The sequence below is a fragment of the Mustela lutreola genome, chromosome 5 (assembly GCF_030435805.1).
Source record: "Mustela lutreola isolate mMusLut2 chromosome 5, mMusLut2.pri, whole genome shotgun sequence".
NCBI lineage: Eukaryota > Metazoa > Chordata > Mammalia > Carnivora > Mustelidae > Mustela > Mustela lutreola.
Genome location: NC_081294.1, coordinates 134,981,184 through 134,990,161, shown reverse-complemented (window position 1 = coordinate 134,990,161; position 8,978 = coordinate 134,981,184).

The window sequence follows — 8,978 nt, the reverse complement described above, 5'->3', positions numbered from 1 at the left end:
AGCTACAACTCAGGAAAGAGGAAGTGAGAAAGGAAGAATGCCAGACAAACAGATTAAATTTTGAAATGGAGCTTAAAATAAAAGCTAGGCTGAATTATAGAAAATAATATTATGTTGGTGGCACACTCACTGAGGGCTGAGACTTGTATCTGAACCCCATGTAGACCTGTCTGGATTTGCTGTGATTCCTCATGCAGCTCATTTCTGAACTGCAGATTGCTGACACACTCCAGAATTACTGACCCAGAATTAGGGTCAAGCCATGGCAACACTTGTGATCCCATGCAGACACAACATAGGTGCTCAAGACACCAGTGATTTCAGGAAAACCAGTGAACTGTAGTGAAATTCAGTTGGTGATAATTCTACAAAAATGCTTTGAAGTTTGGGTCAACTTGAGGGTGGTGGGAAGAAGGAAAAGGATAAACGTTAACCTTAATGGCATTAATGGATGGGTCTGAGCTCCGTGAGTACCAAGAAGGTAGTTAAAAAGGTAGGTGCGTGAGCTATTCCTTTTAAGGCATCTTTCTCAGACTCTGATTTTAGCTAGTGGACTCGAGAGGAAGGAATGATTCCAGCAGCACCGGCTCAGGCCCTGACAGATGGCACAGATGGACACTTATCATAGCAGCTCTTTTGGGATACCCTGATCTAGGCTGTTTTTAAGGTAGCTTCCAAAGTAGAAGAATCCTAGTGCTCTGTCAAAGTGGTGTCCCATTACTGTGCTATGGATGGAGGCAGTGGCCAGGGCCACAGTCAGACATGTCTTGGGGAAGGACTTTTTAAAAATCCTTGAGAGAACATTGCTCTGTGTTGGAAGTGGATGTTTCTAAGACTCTCGTGAAGGACAGGCACACCCCTATTTTGTTTTGTTTGTAGGAAAAAAAGAACACTTTAATGGTGACATTGCCTTAAATGAAACCCTTAGCTACTAACACTGAAGCTAAGGCCTGTTTGGCAAGGGTAGGAGGGAAGTGTCTCAGAAGACTTAGAGGACCAGAGAATAGAGCCCCTTTGTACCTTCGAGTCTGGGCTCAGCAAACCCCCATATCGCTTCTCTCACCAGACTTCTGAAGCCCAGAGACCTTAGAGATTTTAGGAATGAAGTTATGGTAGAGATTCAGGTTGGGGAGCCTGGTCACACACCTAGGGCCTCATTTAAGTCAACAACAGCTTTTACTTCTTCAGTAAAATGAGTTCCTTAAGGCCTCCCGTCACTTCAGTGGCAGTGATGAGTGAATTTGGGGGGCAGACACCAAGGGATTATCGGTGGGAGGTGGAAGAATTTCCTGGGTACCTTCAGGTACGGAACATTCTAAAGGGGAGAACTCACCCACGATCTATTCTCCCCTATCTGACCGTTGGGAACCTGAAGAAAATACCCTCCCATGGTTAGGGGCTGCATAGCTCTTCTTATTAGGTGCATAGCTCTTCTTATCTGGGATTTGGGCCCTGGTCTCCACCTGTGATAGATACATATTTGGTAGGAGACATTTGGTGAGGGTAAGGAGTAGCACCTGCAGGTAGAGTACATTTACGGGGATATAAATATTTAATCAGGAAGAGAATGTGGTAGAGTAATATCTTTGAGGTTTATCATTTTATTTCCTTTGGCACTTCTTTTCTCTCTCTATTGGAGCAGATGGTCAGCTCTGAGCTCATCACCTCAGGAAGGGAAGTGACAGCGGCGTAGAAAGAACCTCTTCAGAGTCATGTTCCAAACCCCAAGTCCTTAGGGAACTCAGAGTATTTTGGGAATGGAAAAAATGTTTAGAAAGAGTAGGAGGAAGAGAACAGGGCTTCCCTCAAGATTATAGAAAGATCCTGTAGGCTGGAGGGTGGGAAGGGGAAAGCAGTGGAGTCTTGGAGAGGGCCTCCAAGCCTCAGTGCCTGAGTACAGTCCTTGGGGAATGGTTATGTGGAATGCTGGCAAGGGGGGACACATAAATTTTCCTGTGCTCTGGGAGTCTCAAAGTGGCAGTTTCCTACACTGTGATCTCTTGACCACATCTTGTCCCGCCTTTCTGTGGTCACCAGTCTGCACTGGTCTCCACATTCTCCCCATTCTTTACATTGGGAGTCTGCATGGCCCCTTCTGCTCAGGTAGCTCTCCCCTGCTGCTTCTCTGCCAGGCTAGAGGGATCGTAGGAGTGTTTTGTGCTTATGTACTGGGCTAGGACACAGGCATCTGTGTGAGGCTGTCTGTGTCCCATCTGCCTTGAGGTCCCTCAAGGTCAGTATCTGTCTGAAGGCCTGATACATCTTTGGTACCAGGTACAGGGACTTTCAGGTCCTTGTGCTCCTATTCATCAGCTGTCCTTGGCAAAAACCAAAATAAGGCTTGGAGAAGCATAGGGCTTGCTAAAAAGAAGAAACTGTTTTATAATATAAAGGTTTATACATTCTCAAATTGCAGATTCTCTGGGGTTACTGCCCCTCTCTCTATGGACTCCTGATAATCAGTGATGGTCTTCTAGAGACAAAGAATTCAAGCTCAGAAGTAGACAAGTTTCTCCTACAGTATGATATCAAGAAATGTCATATCAGTCTCTTGCTACAGACCCTCAAATCACAGCAATCTCTCTTCTGAGTTTAGTATGACCAGGATCCGCATGAGCCTGTCACATATAGGAGAATTACTCCATTAGCAATAGTGTTCATAAAGGCCTGAGACTTTAAGAGTAGCACACCAGAAGAGTTGGTGTCCAGATCAAAGGTTTTACTTAAGTATGATAAAAAAAAAAAAAATTTCCAGTGATCATTAATAGAGGGGTACTGGTTGTATCTTGTTGCTCTTGTACAATTTCCTGTTTTTTCCTGAGTAGGGTACCTGTTTGAAAACCGTGTAGAACAAGGACAAAATTAGGTCCCCAAAAGATCACTGGAGGTTTCTCCTCTTTTTTTGCAACACAAAAATAAAAGTCCTTGGAAAGTGACAGAATCGAAGATATGTTTTACTCCCTTTAAACAAAGGCCAGCTTTAATATACAGTATTTGTATCTTTCATTCTGAAAACAATTATGAGCTGATTTATATATTACAGAATTCAATTGCTGCTTAAAAACCATTAAATTATCCCATTGAATTCCTACAGAGCTCCTTTAAAAATGTGTAAGAGACAAAAACAAGAACATTTCACATTTTTAAACATACATTATCAGGTAAAACTGTTAATTTCTTGGCAAGGTCCTTATTATTATTTTATTTAGAAACATATATTATTATTGTGTTGGAATTGGCAGCAACTTGGGCTGAGACCTTTTATGAAACAAATTAAGAATGGAAGCTTCTTTTCTATGAGAGTGTCGGTTAGCCTTGCATTTGTTTTGGAGATCTAATAGCGACCATATGTTAGGCCTATTAAATGAATGATGTAATTTAGGCTGCCTGTTGTCCTGCCAACTGCTCCATGCTTCCTCCTCGCTTTTAGTGTGTATTACTCCAATATGTTCATATATCACCCAGCAGTAGCTCCTTACACAATCATGTTAGTCCTTGGGCCTTTAACCCCATCCATCATCATATATAGTCTCTGTCTCCTTCCTTTCAGAATTGAAACTAATAAAAAATAATGGTAAACCTTGGCAAAGGGTGTGCTTGCAGGATAATAATCAACCCAGCAATCTGGCTCATGGATAGAAAACCAAGGGGAGTGTTGATGCTTAAGACAAGAGCACAATGTATGATTAAGATAATTCAAACTTCCCCATGACATGAAAGACGGAAAAATGTTTTCTCTTTTATGAAACCTCAAGATAGTACATTTCTGCACCCTAATGAGCAGGATGATAGAGTAAGAGTGATCGGAGCAAAAGAGTAACGTGTTCTATATTACATGCCCTTTGCTTACTTCTGATGGCTCCTATCCAGGAAGACAGTAAGTTCAATCTGAGTATCTCAGATATTTATGTAGCTATAACCCATATATTTTCCATTTTACAAATGGGAAAACAGAGGGCCAAAGTTGATTAATGACTTGTTTCAAGTTGCCTTCATATATCAGTGTTTAGTAAAAGGAAATTTATAGATATTAAAAAATGACTCTATAAATGTAATTGAAATCTATTTCTTACTAGCCTAAATTCACTGTGCTATAATTATCCTAGGTCTGTATTTACCAGTATTTTCTAGTAAGTCTACTAGTGGGACTTTTTTTAGCACTATCAAGGAATCCTAGCAGTGCCACTGTGTGGTTCAAAGACCTACCTCTTTGTAGTATGTCTTATGTTTTCAAATGTTAGGACTACTTACTTTAACTCAATATGGAGTTATTTTCTCTCAATATGGCAGATTTCTTTTTGCTACCTTGTATCTTCATGTGTTTCAATGTTCTATGGTTTTTTTTTTTTTAAACCTAGGATTGGAGAGATAATTTTCTTTAATTTACACCTTCTGCATGGTCCAGCAGGACCTAAAATTAATCCTTTCCTTTATGGGGAGTGTATAACAGTTGTACTCTTATGTAACCTGTTGGCTCCCACTTGTCATCTTAATGAACTTCCTCATTTCCTACTGTTTTACAATCTGTCCTTTTGGCATCTTAAAACTTCCTGCACTCTTCTTCCTTTGGTAAGTCTATCAGTTTCCTAGGGCTGCCGTAACAAAGCACCATGGACGAAGTGTCTTAAGACACAGAAATTTATTTTCTTACAGTTCTGGAGACTCAAAGTCTGCAATCAAGGTGTGAGCAGGGTTGCTTCCTTCTGAGGGCCATGAGGGAAGGATCTGTTCCAGGCCTCTTTCTGTGGCTTTTGGATGGTTATCTTCTTCCTGTTTCTTCATATCATCTTTCCTCTGAATGCATGTTTATGTCCAAATTTTCTCTTGTAAGGACATCAGTCATATTGGATTAGGTCCCATCCTAATGATCTCACGTGAATGTAATTACTTTTGTAAAGTAATTTCTGTATGTGTGTCGGGGGGTAGACACAATTCAGCCCATAAGGGTCGGAAAGAAGACACGGAAATATTTGGTGTTACATGGTGTTTCTGGGTTATTGAGATTCCATGGATCCCAAAAATATGGCTAAAATATGGATATGTTGCACAGTGATATGAGTTTTCTAGTCGTTAAAATGCTAACCTGATAAGATTTGCACTCCCTCCTGCCCACCCACTACATGTCAGGAAAGCAATGCACAGGCTGAGTTAGCAAGTGTTTAGAGAGTAGAGATCCCAAAACAAAAAGGGGGAAAGAAAGCCTCCAGAGCCTTACATGCCAAATGGCAATGGAAGTCAGATATTCTTTTAATCATGTAGGGGTATTTCTATTCAGGTTACAACATACATGTGTAAACTAACACTTACACATCCCCAAATTTCAGGATGGTATTGTATTGAATATGTGCTATTTCATGGGAATCAACAATGTAAGTTCTCCATAGTTTTCAAGTCTTTAAATATAGGAAGAAATTTCCAAATAATTATGAAAGATTTATAATAATTTCAAATTTGTCAAACAGTTAACCTATTTCTCTGTCATGATTAAAAAATAGAACTATGAAGAGAATCACATATTTCTAGAAGGCAGAAGATATCAGAAGCTCTGTAAATAGCTTTTGATTTTTTTTTAAAAGATTTTATTTATTTATTTGACAGACAGAGATCACAGGTAGGCAGAGAGGCAGGCAGAGAGAGAGGAGGAAGCAGGCTCCCTGCTGAGCAGAGAGCCCGATGTGGGGCTCGATCCCAGGACCCTGAGATCATGACCTGAGCTGAAGGTAGAGGCTTAACCCACTGAGCCACCCAGGTGCCCCAATAGCTTTTGATTTTTTAATGACATAATTTTCTTCTTGGAACCATAACTTATGATTGTATTAGAGATCTAAATTTTTTTTTTTTCACCATGACGTAGTGAAAATGACTTGCAGACAAGTTGATGAGCAGTTAAATTCTAGAGATGAGAAGTTAGCCTGGGGATTTTTACCAGATCAAATTTATGTCTGTTTGCTTGGATTACTGAGCTTCCAGGTTAATTCTGGGGACAGCCCAGGGAGTAAGGGCCAATATGGGGGCAATAAAGAGTGTAAGGGAGATATCCCAGCCTGTTCCTCCATGGAAACTGACCTGGCCTCTTAAAGTGTCGCTCTGGATTAAGGATGCCAGACCAGGATCGGTTATGAGTTGGACTTACTTCTCCTAGTGATCACCTTCAGAGGAAGTTACAAGGAGGGAAATGGAGGCACCAAGTAGCTCCACTCAGCGGCTTCTATCAATGGTTCTCAAAAAGTTCTCAAAAAGGCTGGCATGTTGTGTACTCCTACTTAAAATGCTCCTTAAAAGCATACATTCCTTTTAAAAGTTTTTAAAAGATTTATATATTTATTTGAGAGAGAGAGAGCAGGTTGGGAGGGTCAGAAGGAGAGAGAGAGAGAGAGAGAATCTGAAGCAGACTCTGTGCTGTGTGTGCAGCACAACATGGGGCTCGATCTCATGACCCTGAGATCATGACCTGAGCTGAAAGCAAGAGTCAAATGCTTACTGACTGTACCACCTTGGTGCCCCCAAAGCACAGTTTTCTTTATGCTGCCCATTTTGCTTCATTGATTCTAAAGAAAGATTATATTACATTGAAGTGTTTTTAGCAAGGTCTTAGAATTCCCAGTATTAATCTGCTTGCCATTCTTTAACAGTCACAGTTTTAGAGTTACATTTGAAATAAGGTGAGTTTACCTTAGAAACAATAGGGATTACTGTCAAGTGTTTTCTTTTTAAGTGGAGTTTTCCTGAGCTATTATAAAGGGCAGTGCTCACTAATATGCGGTCTGGAAATCGCTATTTTAATAATGGGTAAAGACTGGACGTCTTATCCATTTTCTCAGAAAGTATTAGTGATTTCCTGTGGGAGGAAAGAAGTGGGTGAAAAGCCTTCCTACACTCTTTAACAGTTTCCTATGTTATTTTCTGTGGCCTAAAGAGAGATACATCCTGTTCTCCTTTCCCAATTTATCACTTCCTCACTTATACTCAATCCCCACACACCCACAGGGACCAATTCTCACTTCTACTGGTTTTATTGTGCAGTTCATTTATTTCTATAATCCTTTCAAATGACTCAGAAAAGGGGATATGTATGTATTCTTAGAGGTGTCATCTCACTTGTTTTTAAATCATATCATCAAATGGAATTTTAATCAACCTTCCAGGTCAGTTAAATAAAAAGTTTGGGTATAAACTAAGAGTTCAAGTTACTGTTATCTATTGAGTTTTCAATAATGGGAGAAGATTATAGCTGTAAATGATAATTCTTCATCTTGCCGTTTAGGGAATAGAATGATTTAAAAGCTCTCTCCTGTCAGTTTTGTCTGTGTCGTGAGCAGATCAATTCAATGAATACCTTCTACAGATTCTCAAGAGTCTTTGCTCAAGGGAAGAGCTGGGCTCATGTGTGTATTTTCTGTCAGTCCTGGGTAGAGTGGTAGTGGATATCCTGAACTCTCATGTTGACATTTCTGGCGAGGCTTTCCTTCCTCCCTCCCTTCTTTTCTTCCTTCCTTCATTCTTTCCTCTCTCTCTCTCTCTTTCTTTTTCTTTACAGCAAGTTAGACATATGCTGGAGTCAGTGGCTCTGTTAGGTTATATAGTTTGAGAGGAGAATTGGTAGGATTTAGAAGGGATTTTTTATGAAAGCCGTAGGGGAATTGTCTTTTTTTTTTTTTTTTTTTTTTTTTTGAGCAGGGACTAAATGAATTAGCCAGAAGGTGGTTGGAGAAACAGGCATTTATTCCTCTGGGTGTTTATATGCGGGCAGGGGGCTGAAAGCAAAAAATTTACAGGCATGTTGATCTGGGAGCCAATTGAAGAGTGTTGCTAAGGATAGACTGTTTTAATAAATGGTGGCCATCCTCAAGAGGGTAAAAACATGAAGAAGATAGGAGACCAAACTTCTTTCCTTTTTTTTTTTTTTAAGATTTTATTTATTTCTTTGTCAGAGAGAGAGAGGAAAAGAGAGCGAGTGAGCACAGGTGGGCAGAGTGGCAGGCAGAGGCAGAGGGAGAAGCAGGCTCCCTGCTGAGCAAGGAGCCTGATGTGGGACTCGATCCCAGGATGCCGGATCATGACCTGAGCCGAAGGCAGCCGCTTAACCCACTGAGCCACCCAGGCAACCCACTTCTTTCCTTTAAAAAAAAAAAAAAAAAAAAAAAAAAAATATATATATATATATATATATATATATATATTTATTAACATATACTATATTATTTGCCCTAGGGGTATAGGTCTGTGAATCATCAGGCTTACACATTTCAAGCACTCACCATAGCACATACCCTCCTCAGTGTCCATAACCCAATCACCCTATCCCTACCACCCCACCTCCCAGCAACACTCAGTTTGTTTCCTGAGATTAAGAATTTCTTATGGTTTTTCTCCCTCTCAATCCCATCTTGTTTCATTTTTCCCTTCCCTGCCCCCCAAACCCCCCATCCTGCCTCTCAAATTCCTCATATCAGAGAGATCATATGAAATTGTCTTTCTCTGATTCACTTATTTCACTTAGCATGATGTCCTCTAGTTCCATCCACATCATTGCAAATGGCAGGATTTCATTTCTTTTGATGACTGCATAGTATTCCATTGTATATGTATACCACATCTTCTTTATCTATTCATCTGTTGAAGGACATCTAGGTTCTTTCCATAGTTTGGCTATTGTGGACATTGCTGCTATAAACATTCAGGTACATGTGTCCCTTTGGATCCCTACATTTGTATCTTTAGGGTAAATACCTAGTATTTACTAGATAAATGCAATTGCTGTAGTAGTGCGATTGCTGGGTCATAGGGTAGCTCTATTTTTAACTCCTTGAGTAAACTCCATACTGTTTTACAGAGTGACTGTACCAGCTTGCATTATCACCAACAGTGTAGGAGGGTTCCCCTTTTCTCTGCATCCTTGCCAACCTCTGTCATTTCCTGACTGGTTAATTTCAGCCATTCTGACTGGGGTGATGTTGTATCTCACTGTGAGTTTGATT